General features: G+C 40.0%; 1 long non-coding RNA gene across 1 annotated transcript in view; it reads left to right on the top strand.

Moving 5' to 3' along the window:
* LOC121028763 (uncharacterized) overlaps positions 1-5,747 on the top strand; it is a 38,580-nt gene extending 32,833 nt beyond the window's left edge. Inside the window, exon 3 of the long non-coding RNA XR_005789424.1 lies at positions 5,101-5,747. This is a non-coding gene — a long non-coding RNA (uncharacterized LOC121028763). The remainder of the gene's footprint in view (positions 1-5,100) is intronic.
* Positions 5,748-13,425: the final 7,678 nt, after the last annotated feature.

Raw genomic sequence — 13,425 nt, 5'->3', positions numbered from 1 at the left:
TTTTTTGTTAATGTGATGTATCACGTTGATTGATTTGCGAATGTTGAACCAGCCCTGCATCCCAGGAATGAATCCCACTTGATCATGGTGAACAATTCTTTTTATATGCCGTTGAATTCGATTTGCTAGTATCTTATTGAGAATTTTGGCATCCATATTCATCAGGGATATTGGCCTGTAGTTCTCTTTTTTTACTGGGTCTCTGTCTGGTTTAGGAATCAAAGTAATACTGGCTTCATAGAATGAGTCTGGAAGTTTTCCTTCCCTTTCTATTTCTTGGAATAGCTTGAGAAGGATAGGTATTATCTCTGCTTTAAACGTCTGGTAGAACTCCCCTGGGAAGCCATCTGGTCCTGGACTCTTATTTGTTGGGAGATTTTTGATAACCGATTCAATTTCTTCGCTGGTGATGGGTCTGTTCAAGCTTTCTATTTCCTCCTGATTGAGTTTTGGAAGAGTGTGGGTGTTCAGGAATTTGTCCATTTCTTCCAGGTTGTCCAATTTGTTGGCATATAATTTTTCATAGTATTCCCTGATAATTGCTTGTATCTCTGAGGGATTGGTTGTAATCATTCCATTTTCATTCGTGATTTTATCTATTTGGGTCATCTCCCTTTTCTTTTTGAGAAGCCTGGCTAGAGGTTTGTCAATTTTGTTTATTTTCTCAAAAAACCAACTCTTGGTTTCGTTGATCTGCTCTACAGTTTTTTTAGATTCTATATTGTTTACTTCCTCTCTGATCTTTATTATTTCTCTTCTTCTGCTGGGTTTAGGCTGCCTTTGCTGTTCTGCTTCTAGTTCCTTTAGGTGTGCTGTTAGATTTTGTATTTGGGATTTTTCTTGTTTCTTGAGATAGGCCTGGATTGCAATGTATTTTCCTCTCAGGACTGCCTTTGCTGCGTCCCAAAGCGTTTGGATTGTTGTATTTTCATTTTTGTTTGTTTCCATATATTTTTTAATTTCTTCTCTAATTGCCTGGTTGACCCACTCATTCGTTAGTAGGGTGTTCTTTAACCTCCATGCTTTTGGAGGTTTTCCAGACTTTTTTCTGTGGTTGATCTCAAGCTTCATAGCATTGTGGTCTGAAAGTATGCATGGTATGATTTCAATTCTTGTAAACTTATGAAGGGCTGTTTTGTGACCCAGTATATGATCTATCTTGGAGAATGTTCCATGTGCACTCGAGAAGAAAGTATATTCTGTTGCTTTGGGATGCAGAGTTCTAAATATATCTGTCAAGTCCATCTGATCCAATGTCTCATTCAGGGCCCTTGTTTCTTTATTGTCCGTGTGTCTAGATGATCTATCCATTTCTGTAAGTGGGGTGTTAAAGTCCCTTGCAATTACCACATTCTTATCAATAAGGTTGCTTATGTTTATGAGTAATTGTTTTATATATTTGGGGGCTCCGGTATTCGGCACATAGACATTTATAATTGTTAGCTCTTCCTGATGGATAGACCCTGTCACTATTATATAATGTCCTTCTTCATCTCTTGTTACAGCCGTGCCTTTAATTGAAAGTCTAGTTTGTCTGATATAAGTATGGCTACTCCAGCTTTCTTTTGGCTTCCAGTAGCATGATAAATAGTTCTCCATCCCCTCACTCTCAATCTAAAGGTGTCCTCAGGTCTAAAATGAGTCTCTTGTAGACAGCAAATAGATGGGTCTTGTTTTTTTATCCATTCTGATACCCTATGTCTTTTGGTTGGCGCATTTAATCCATTTACATTCAGTGTTATTATAGAAAGATATGGGTTTAGAGTCATTGTGATGTCTGTATGTTTTATGCTTGTAGTGATGTCTCTGGTACTTTGTCTCACAGGGTCCCCCTTAGGATCTCTTGTAGGGCTGGTTTAGTGGTGACAAATTCCTTCAGTTTTTGTTTGTTTGGGAAGACCTTTATCTCTCCTTCTATTCTAAATGACAGACTTGCTGGATAAAGGATTCTCGGCTGCATATTTTTTCTGTCTAGCACACTGAAAATCTCGTGCCGATTCTTTCTGGCCTGCCCAGTTTCAAAAGAGAGATCAGTCACGAGTCTTATAGGTCTCCCTTTATGTGTGAGGGCACGTTTACCCCTTGCTGCTTTCAGAATTTTCTCTTTATCCTTGTAAATTGCCAGTTTCAGTATGATATGTCGTGCAGAAGACCGATTCAAGTTACGTCTGAAGGGAGTTCTCTGTGCCTCTTGGATTTCAATGCCTTTTTCCTTCCCCACTTCAGGGAAGTTCTCAGGTATGATTTCTTCAAGTACCCTTTCAGCACCTTTCCCTCTCTCTTCCTCCTCTGGGATACTAATTATGCGTATATTATTTCTTTTTAGTGTATCACTTAGTTCTCTAATTTTCCCCTCATACACCTGGATTTTTTTCTCTCTCTTTTTCTCAGCTTCCTCTTTTTCCATAACTTTATCTTCTAGTTCACCTATTCTCTCCTCTGCCTCTTCAGTCCGAGCCGTGGTGGTTTCCATTTTGTTATGCATTTCGTTTAAAGCGTTTTTCAGCTCCTTTTGACTGTTCCTTAGTTCCTTGATCTCTGTAGCAAGAGATTCTCTGCTGTCAGCTATACTGTTTTCAAGCCCAGCGATTAATTTTATGACTATTATTCTAATTCACTTTCTGTTATATTATTTAAATCCTTTTTGATCAGCTCATTAGCTGTTGTTATTTCCTGGAGATTCTTCTGAGGGGAATTCTTCTGCTTGGTCATTTTGGATAGTCCCTGGTATGGTGAGGACCTGCAGGGCACTTCCCCTGTGCTGTGGTGTATAACTGGAGTTGGTAGGCGGAGCCGCAGTCAGACCTGATTTCTGTCCCCAGCCCACAGCTGGGGCCACAGTCAGACTGGTGTGTGCCTTCTCTTCCCCTCTCCTAGGGGCGGGATTCACTGTGGGGTGGCGTCGCCATCTGGGCTACTTGCACACTGCCAGGCTTGTGATGCTGGGGATCTGGCATCTTAGCTGGGGTGGGTAGGCAAGGTGCACAGGGGCAGGAGGGGCAGGCTTAGCTCGCTTCTCCTTAGGTGATCCACTTCAGGAGGGACCCTGTGGCAGCAGGAGGGAGTCAGATCCGCTGCCGGAGGTTTGGCTCCACAGAAGCGCAGAGTTGGGTGTTTTTGTGCGGAGTGAGCAAGTTCCCTGGCAGAAACTGGTTCTCTTTGGGATTTTGGCTGGGGGATGGGCGGGGGAGATGGCGCTGGCGAGCACCTTTGTTCCCCACCAAACTGAGCTCTGTCGTCAGGGGGCTCAGCAGCTCTCCTTCCCTTTGTCCTCCAGCCTTCCTGCTTTCTGAGCAGAGCTCTTAACTTATGACCTCCCAGACGCTAAGTCGCGCTTGCTGTCGGAACACAGTCCGTCAGGCCCCTCCGCTTTTTGCAAGCCAGACTCGGGGGCTCTGCTTGGCCGGCGAGCCGCCCCTCCGCCCCGGCTCCCTCCCGACAGTCCGTGGAGCGAGCACCGCCTCGCCGCCCTTCCTACCCTCTTCCGTGGGCCTCTCGTCTGCGCTTGGCTCCGGCGACTCCATTCTGCTAATCCTCTGGCGGTTTTCTGGGTTATTTAGGCAGGTGTAGGTGGAATCTAAGTGATCAGCAGGACGCGCGGTGGCCCAGCGTCCTCCTACGCCACCATCTTCCCTCCAGGTTATCCTTGGAAATACTTTTTAAATAAATCTATGGGGTCTGTTTGATTTCTTATCATTTGCCCTGTATTCTCATGTTTCACAGTATAAATGTAGCTCTCTGACTTACTGGTGTCGTTTTGCAAAATTAGTTATTAAATCTAAGTCTGAGGGACTCATACCCTAATTTGTTTCCTTGACTTTGATTAAATAATCATCCCTGTCTATGTTATTTGATCTGCTATGAGGCAGTACTAAAAACAGTACACTTTCTGCCTTAGGGACTGCAGGACCCTTTAATCCTCTTCTATCCACTTTTTAACCCTGTTGGGTTCATTTTAGGGGGGAACGTCACTCTCCTAAGGATTTTAAAGATGATGCTAAAAAAATGCTCTTTCTCTCCCCACATCCTCTCCTTCTTCCCCTACTTCTTCTCTTTCTCTCTTTTTTTGGTATCCTTTAAGCTCAGATAGAACTTGGCATATGAAAGTTTGTATTTACTTTTAGATTTACAGTTGTGAAAATGCTAAGGCTCTTCATCTTTTACTGTGACTTCCTATGCAGGTGCAGGTAAATTATGCCTGAAAGAAACTAGTTTGAAACAGTTACCCTTCATAGAAAATTTCACTAACAGTTAAGACCTAGGAAAAGAGAGATTGGTTAAAAAAAAGTCCGTGTAATTGGCGCGGTTTGGTCAGGCATGTAGTAAGCTTCAAAATTCTCATTTGAGCCTTTCGGTGAGCTTGGCCTGGCCAAGGTTTGGCCAGTTCCCCGGAGTTGTGGCTGGAGTTTGTATCAGGTGCTGATTAGAGGTAAACACAAAGAACGACTAGTTCTGTTTGGAGACATAAGCGGAGTTAGACACTAACTGGTTGAAAAACATTGCTTTTTCTTATTTCAAAACTTTAAACCTCTATTAAGCTAAATATTAGGGTAAAATGGAACAGACCCGTAAAAGTGAAAAAGTGAAAAAAATGAGAGAAGAGATGCAATTAGCAAATCAATAAGACAATTTAGAATGAAAGAATAAGTAGAAGAAATGTCTGGAAAAGAAAAATATTACAATTTGTAGCTTTTGAAGACTTTCTCAAAAAGTGTTAAGTTTGAGGAATTTATTTTAAAAATTGTATCACTTTTCATAGTCATGCTACCATGATAATTTGTTTTAGTGAAAATCAGAATTACCTATCTGTAGTCTCTTTTATGTATATGCATGATGAAATCAGAAAATGCAGACCTGCTTCCCTTTCTGGCTCTGCGGTGGTCTGGGTCAGCACGGTGACAGCACCTGGGTCCTGGGTTTCTATGCTGCTAGCGAGGTCTGGCTACAGCTGAGGCAGCCTGTGTTGAGTGGTACCCACAGCAAGAAGGAAAGACCTTACCTACCTCATCATGCTTCTTGGGCTGGGACTGAGCATGATGAATGCTTCCCTGAAGAGCACCAGACATCCAGGTTCATCACTTGCCTCCATTTTCACATCAGGTCCAGCCCCTTTCCTGGGGAGATGGTAACCATATTCTGTTCATAACCCTCATGTGAATCCACTGCCCATTGGTGATGAAAGTGAATAAAGAGAACCTGGGATCACTTCCGAGGCCCTGAGACCACAGCACTGGTTTGGATTGTTACTCTGGACATGGATGAGAAAAGTGCATGGGACATCAAGCTCACCTTCTTTACTTGTATCAAATGATGACCAGTGTACTGATCTTCCATTCCTTTGCTTGTGGAAGAAGATTGGCGTAAATAAATTAACTAACTAACTTAGATTGGTCGCAGGAAAGAAAAGCCCAAGAAACCAACCAAACAAAAAACCCAGTAGAGAGCCAGCTGGTAGGGGACTAGCTGTGTTTCCAATTTGCTTCACTTTAATATTTTTAAGCTTCCCTAGGCCTTATTGTCTTCATCTATAATATGAGGGATTTAATTTTTTTAAATATACTTTAAAAATTGATTGTAACATACATTGAGTGAATAAGCAAATCATATGATGAATATTATTTGCCCCCCAGGATCGACCTTTGTTCCCCTTCCCTTATTAACCCCCAAAGGTAACCACTAACCTGACTTACAACATCATAGATGAGTTTTTGCCAGTTTTTGAATTTATATAAATAGCATCATACATTCTATACTTCTTTGCATCTGATTTCTTTTGTTCAGCCAGATCTCCATGGGATACATTCAATTCTTTTGTGGAGCAGTTTGCTTGTTTTTACTGCTATGTTCTGTTCCACTGTATGAACGTACAAACAGTTTTTATCTATTCCACTGTTGATGAAGATGTGGGTTGTTTCCATCTGGGGACTAGTATGAATAATTCTTCAGTGGACATCCTTGAATGTGTATTTTGGTGTGATAACACATGTATATGTGCCATGGAATTGCTAGATCACAGGTTATACGAACACTCAACTCTAGATGTTGCCAACAGTATTTCTAGAGTTGTTGTATTAAGTATATAATATGTTAAAGTTACACTTATTCCTTATCCTTGCCAGTTCTTAGTACTGTGAGTCTCTTTAATCTTAGCCATTTGGGTGGATGTGTGCTAGTATCTCATTGAATCTTCAGTATACAACTCAAAGAATTTTTACATGCACATTCACGCACACACATGACCACTACCCAGATCAAAACAGCATTGGCAAGACTCTCAAGAAGGGTCTCTTGTATCCATTCACAGTCAGTGCACCCCACCAAGAAATAGCCACTACCTAACTTCCATCAGAGATTGGTTCTCCCTGTTCTTGAATTTTATATAAATGGAATCATGCAATTTCTAGTCACTCAGCTCTCAATTCATTTGCTCATTTTTTATGCCTGTAATATTAATCAGTGTTATTTTACACAACGGCCACCTTTCCTTTTATATGCAGTATAATATTCCTTTTAATGAATATGTTTCATTTTATTTATCTGCTCTCTTGGTGATGAAGAGATTGCATTGTTATATTTTTTGGCTATTAGATACAAAGCATCTGTAAATACTCTTGTATGTGTCTTCGGTAAACCTAAGTTCTCATTTCCCTTTGGTGTTTACCTAGGAATAAGATTGCTGGGTCATAGAATAAGTTTAGCTTTAGCAAATATTGCCAAATAGTTTCCCAAATAGGTTTCTCCAATTTAAACTCCCATCAGCAATGTGAGAGAGTTCCAGACTCTTGCCACCATTTTATGCTTTAGGTTTGTTAATCTTTAGTCATTCTTGGGGTTGTATAGTGATATGTAATTGCTGTTTTAATTTCCATTTCTCTGATGAGTAATTATATTAAACATATTTTCTTCTGTTTTTTGGCTGTATCAATACCTTCCTTGGTGAAATGTCTCTAAAGTCCTTGTCTTACTTTTTAATTCTTTACTACTGATTTATATGAGTTCTTTATGTATTGTAGATGGGACTTCTTTATTGTATCTCTATATTGTCTATATCTTCTCCCAGTGAAATTTGTCTTTCATTCATAATATGGTGCTTTGGTTTAGAATTCTCATAGTATTGAACAAATATGTTCTTTTAGTTACCAATATTTAAATACTAGGAGATTTTATATAAATATCTGGATTTCAGATATCTTTTAAAATACTGTAAGACTTCTGAAACATCCTGCTTGAGATCTCATATACTTAAGACTCTATAGGAGCTGCCCACATGAGATGCCCACCATGCTCTCTGTTTTCTATACCAACACAATTCATGGGTTCACGTTACCAGCCTAGTCCAATAGGCACCCAGTATGGGACCCTGCTCTGAGATAGTCTCCTTTTTTAAAGTCTGAGTTCTGCTAACCAGACCTCTTTTGGATTAACAGACTTAATCAGTATGAGGGCTAACACATGTCTTTTGGGGATCACATACTTAATAATGTCAAATCTCTGGCCACCAAATAATAAATACTTTAGTGCAATTAAGTACATACTTTCTACAATAGTTTCTTTTTCAAGAATCAGAATACAATGCACAGAATTTGGGAGAAGCTAAGAGTTCAAAAGGTGTTTAATAATAGTGGAATTATTTCAGTTTAAGTAGTGGAATTAGTGGAATTTGACAAAATGTGTCTTAGAATGCAGACCTAAGAAACCTAAAATATTGCAACCCAAATTTCAGAATTTCTCTTGTGTGTGTATGTGTGTGTGTATGTACATATACATGTATACTCATATGGAAAAAACCTTAACTGTAGTTATCAGGAGGTTAAAAAGTAAAACACGTATTCATTCCCTTCCCAAATATCACTTAAGAGCTTCTGCATTGGCAAGGTACTCGTCTAGGTGTTAGAACCAGAGAGGGGACAAAATAGAGGAGTTCCCTGCTTTCAGAGTTTCATTCAAGAATGAGAACTAATTGATACCTAGATACACAATAAAAATTTGAAAACATCTACAAGTTTAAAGTGTCAAAATTAGATTCTTATAGTAATCAAAACTGTGGTATTGGTGAAAGGGTAGACAAAGAGATCAACAGAACAGGCTAGAAAATACAGACATAGACCCGCGCAAATACGGTCAACTCATTTTTGACAAAGAAGCAAAGACAATTCAATTCTTTTCAACAACTGGTACAGGAACAACTGGACATCGACATGCAAACCAGAAATACGACAGAAACCCCTTTCACAAAAAATTCACTTAAGATGTATCATGGACCATGACGTAAAGTGCCAAAACCATAAGACTCCTGGAAAATGACATAGAAGAAAATCCAGTTGACTTTAGGTTTGGTGGTGACTTTTAGGTACAACACTGAAAGCACAATCCATGAAAGAAAAAAATAAATTGGATGATATTAAAATTAATAACATTCTGCAAAGATACTGTTAAAAAATGACAAGAAAAGCCACATATTTTTTAAGTATTTATTTTGAGAGAGAGTGTGCTGAGTAGGGGAGGGGCAGAGAGAGGTGGGGAGAGTGAGAGAATCCCGAGCAGACTCCTCACTGTCAGCACTGAGCCCGACGTCAGGCTTGAACACGAACTGTGATATCATGACCTGAACCGAAATCAAGAATCCGACACTCAACCGACTGAGCCACCCAGGCACCCCAAAAAGCCACACACTGGGAGAAAACATTTGTAAACATATATCTGATAAAGGAGAAGTATCCAAAATATACAAAGAATTCTTAGAACTTGACAATGAGAAAAAAGCAACCTGATTAAAAAAAAATGGGGAGATGATATAAATAGACTCCTAACCAAAGAAGATATACAGATGGCAAATAAGCATAAGGGAAAAGATGCTCGACATCGTATGTCATTAGAGAATTGCAAATTAAAACAATCGTGAAATACTACCACATACCTGTCAGAGTGGCTAAAACACAAAACGATTGACAATACCGAATGCCGGTAAGGACGTGGAGTACCACAACCTGTCATCTGTTGTTGGTGGCAGTGCTAGATGGTGCAGTCACCCTGGAAGACGGTTGGGCAGTTTCTCCCAAAATGGAACATAAGATCCAGCAGTTGCAGCCCTTGGTGTTTATTCGAAAGAGCTGTGAAGCTATTTCCACACAGAAACCCGCACATGAATGTTTATGGCAGCTTGATTCATAATTGCCTAAACCTGGAAGCAACCAAGACGTCCTTCAATAGGTGATGGATAAACAGACTGTGGCACATCTGTACAAGGTGTATTAGTCTCCTCAAACTGCTAGAACAAAGTACAACAAGCTGGGTTGCTTTAACAGGAATTGTCCCGCAGTCCCGAAGCCTGGAAGTTTGAAATCAAGATGTTGGCCTGATTGGTTACCTCGGAGGGCTGGGAGGGAGAATCTGCTCCATGTGTCTGTCCTTGCTGGTGGTGTGCTGGTGATCTTTTGCATTCTTTGGCTTGTGGAGGCATAATTCCAGTCTTCACATGGCAATCTCCCTGTGCCTCTTTCTCTGTGTCCACATTTCCCCTTTTTAATAAGAGCACAGTAATATTGTAGTGGGGCCCACCCTGATGATCTCATGTTAACCTGATCATCTCCCAAGACCCGATTTCCACATAAGGTCACATTCACAGGGCATCAGGACTTTAGTATTTGGGGGGAGAGGTACCATTCAATTCATACTGGAATACTGTTAAAATATTCCATTATTCCAGGGGCGCCTGGGTGGCGCAGTCGGTTAAGCGTCCGACTTCAGCCAGGTCACGATCTCGCGATCCGTGAGTTCGAGCCCCGCGTCGGGCTCTGGGCTGATGGCTCAGAGCCTGGAGCCTGTTTCCGATTCTGTGTCTCCCTCTCTCTCTGTCCCTCCCCCGTTCATGCTCTGCCTCTCTCTGTCCCAAAAATAAATAAACGTTGAAAAAAATTAAAAAAAAATATTCCATTATTCCAGCAATAAAAAGCAATAAGATAGGAAATGATTTGTGTTTTAAAAATATCGCTGTGGTTGTTGGGTGCAGAGAATCTACTGTGTATGAAAGCAACATGGAAGCAGGGAGATTGGTTAGGAGGTTGCTGCAATAGTCCAAGCAAGAGGTGATGAGGATCTGGACTAAGGTTGGACAGCAGATACGAAAATAAGGAGATCAATTTGAGATGTGTTTGATAAAGGTAATGGAAGGAAGGGATTCTCATTCTGTCAACCATCTGTGATACAGCCATGAATCTGGAAATACATGGAAATGTCAAATTGATCATAGGCTGAAATCCATGCAGTTTGTTCTTCACATCTCCTTCCATGAAATGAAAACTCATCAGATCAATATTACTTTACTATAAATGGGCCTTACAAGACTGCACATAATGTTTGTTGTAATAGAATTTGACCTGTATCTAAAATTCCTTTACCATAGGCTTATTTTAAAGTGTTTTCCTTTCCTTTCACTTCCTCTGAACATTTTTAATTACTGAAGTTAGAAAGTGCCTCGTTTAGCAAAGAGAGAATACAACTGAGCAACTTTGTGTCCGTAGCACCCCTGTGAATAAAATCACTTAGGTTTCTATTAATTAGATTGGGCAAACCACATCTAAAATAGGCCAGCAATGATGGGGAGTTGTTGAATATGATGGCATCACACAGATAGATATCAATCACAACCTGGCAAGGAATAGAAGGCAATTGTTTTTGTGATTGTTGTTTATTTTATTTGTTTATTTATTTTATTTTATTTTTTTTAATTTTTTTTCAACGTTTTTTTTTTTTTATTTTTGGGACAGAGAGAAACAGAGCATGAACGAGGGAGGGGCAGAGAGAGAGGGAGACACAGCATGGGAAACAGGCTCCAGGCTCCGAGCCATCAGCCCAGAGCCTGACGCGGGGCTCGAACTCACGGACCGTGAGATCGTGACCTGGCTGAAGTCTGACGCTTAACCGACTGCGCCACCCAGGCGCCCCTGTTGTTTATTTTAAAAACTATTCTTAAAATTGGCTGAGAATAACAAATGTGTCAATTTTTGCCTTGACATTTTAAGATGGATGACAAAATTGGAAAGCAAAGAACAGAACAACCATAATTGACTTAAAATATGGCAAACAACAGAACTGGTATCATTCATTTTATTATTATTTTTTAAATTTTTATTTATTTTTGAGAGAGAGAGTGTGAGCAGGGGAGGGCAGAGAGACAGGGAGACACAGAATATGAAGCAGGCTCCAGGCTCTCAGCCATCAGCACAGAGCTTGATGCAGGGCTCAAACCCAAGAGATCATGACTTGAGCCGAAGTTGGATGCTTAACAGACTGGGCCACCCGGGTGCCCGGGTATCATTCATTTTAAAGAAGAAAGACTGCAAAAATTAAATAATTTTAAAGAAATTTAGGGAAATTACTACAGTCTTTTTTTAATTTATATATGAAATTTATTGTCAAATTGGTTTCCATACAACACCCAGTGCTCATCCCAAAAGGTGCCCTCCTCAATACCCATCACCCACCCTCTCCTCCCTCCCACCCCCCATCATACTACAGTCTTTGAAATACTACTATAAAAAGGGATTACTTTGTTTCCTATGGGAAAACTCAAATGCACATGGGAGAACAGTCAAATGAACTAGAATATCAGGATAGCTAACAAATACTTTGAATAAAAAATCATACAATAAGATGGTATATGTGAATTGTATACTTTTTTTAATATGAAATTTATTATCAAATTGGTTTCCATAGAACACCCAGTGCTCATCCCAAAAGGTGCCCTCCTTAATGCCCATCACCCACTTTCCCCTCCCTCCCACCTCCCATCAACCCTCAGTTTATTCTCAGTTTTTAACAGTCTCTTATGGTTTGCCTCCTTCCCTCTCTGTAACTTTTTTTCCCCCTTCCCCTCCCCCATGGTCTTCTGTTAAGTTTCTCAGGATCCAGGTAAGAGTGAAAACTTAGGGTATCTTTCTCTGTATGACTTATTTCACTTAGCCTAACACTCTCCAGTTCCATCCACGTTGCTACAAAAGGCCATATTTCATTCTTTCTCATTGCCAAATAGTTATACTTTTTGATTACTTGTCAGTTCTTTCATTTTAGGAGAGTATACCTGATTCTTAGTGATTAAACATTACTAGAAATTAAATTTGCCTAATTAAAAAGGGATAGTATCTTTGGAGTTGTTATTCACAGCATGTGACATCATTCATTTTTCTAGTCCATTCCAGGATGCTTACACTTATGTCCTCAATGCTTATTACATTTATGAAGAGTGAAATAATAGTTATAGACTGAGCTGCACTATCTCCTTTTAAAATTTCACTTCATTCATTTTTTTGGCAAAGATTTTGCCTGATTTTGAAATTTTGCTATTTGCAAATACATTGTTTTCTTGGTATAGAATGTACCTACCGTCTATCTATGACTAATATTACTTACTGTCAGCTTCAGGAAACATTTCACAGCTCTAAGTTCAATAAACACCACATTGTTAAGCACATCAGTCTTAATAGAAAGGAAAATGTGGTTATGTTGTATCTATTGTCACTGCTGTATTATTTTTTATTTCAGACATTCTTACCAACAAGATAGTTATAAAATAAACAATTCCTACAAGATTTATATTACACTATGTCAGTTTCAGTAGTTTTCAACTCGAAGTTCGCAAAGAATCGGCATTTTGCCTTATATAAGCGCCTTTATAAAGACTATCTGAAACATTTAAAATGAGAAATACATCTATGTGTTTAATAAAATATTAAGGATATAAACTATTGTAATAATGTGAACAAAAAGTCATCTTTATTGACTTGACTTTATACTTTATAAAAAGTATATTAATTGGAATATATGTTTGCTTCAGAGTTTTATGAGTTGCCTCAATAGGAAAAACTGAATTACCTATTTTCTTTGACCTGTTTCTGTCATTTGTGAAAGGTCCTCAGGGTCAACCAGGATGCTAGTGGAGCACTGTGCGAGACGGAAGAGGGAAAAAACTGGGGAGGTGACTTGGAGCATTAGCCTTAACCTTGCACTAATTACAGTGCTAAGGCAAAAAAGAAAGGAGCCCCCCCCCCCACCCCTTTATCTTCTCCCCAGCACAGACCTGGGCGAGTGGGGCGAGAGAGAACCGCACTAGGTCAGCGCGGGGTGGAAAGGGCACACCTCCTCCTGACTCCGGCAAGGCTTCCTTCTCATTTCAGAACACGTATCTGCACAGGTCATTTATTCTCCGTGCACCTCGCTCCCTGGTGGCTTCATTTACAGCAAATGATTTAACGTTCATTAAGAAACACCGCTGAGGGGCGATCGTTGAGGGCTGTGGACACGCAAACGTCCTGGACAGGTCCAAAGTATCTGCCTCCTTAAAGATACAGAAAGACTTGTAAGTGTTTATAACTCTGGAGACACACACACACACACACACACACACACACACACACGCGAGTGCACGTT

Source organism: Herpailurus yagouaroundi, unplaced genomic scaffold (genome assembly GCF_014898765.1).
Source record: "Herpailurus yagouaroundi ecotype Mexico unplaced genomic scaffold, PumYag 100, whole genome shotgun sequence".
Classification (NCBI taxonomy): Eukaryota; Metazoa; Chordata; class Mammalia; order Carnivora; family Felidae; genus Herpailurus; species Herpailurus yagouaroundi.
The sequence above is the reverse complement of the archived record's forward strand: the minus strand, read 5'-3'. Positions and strand labels throughout refer to the sequence as shown.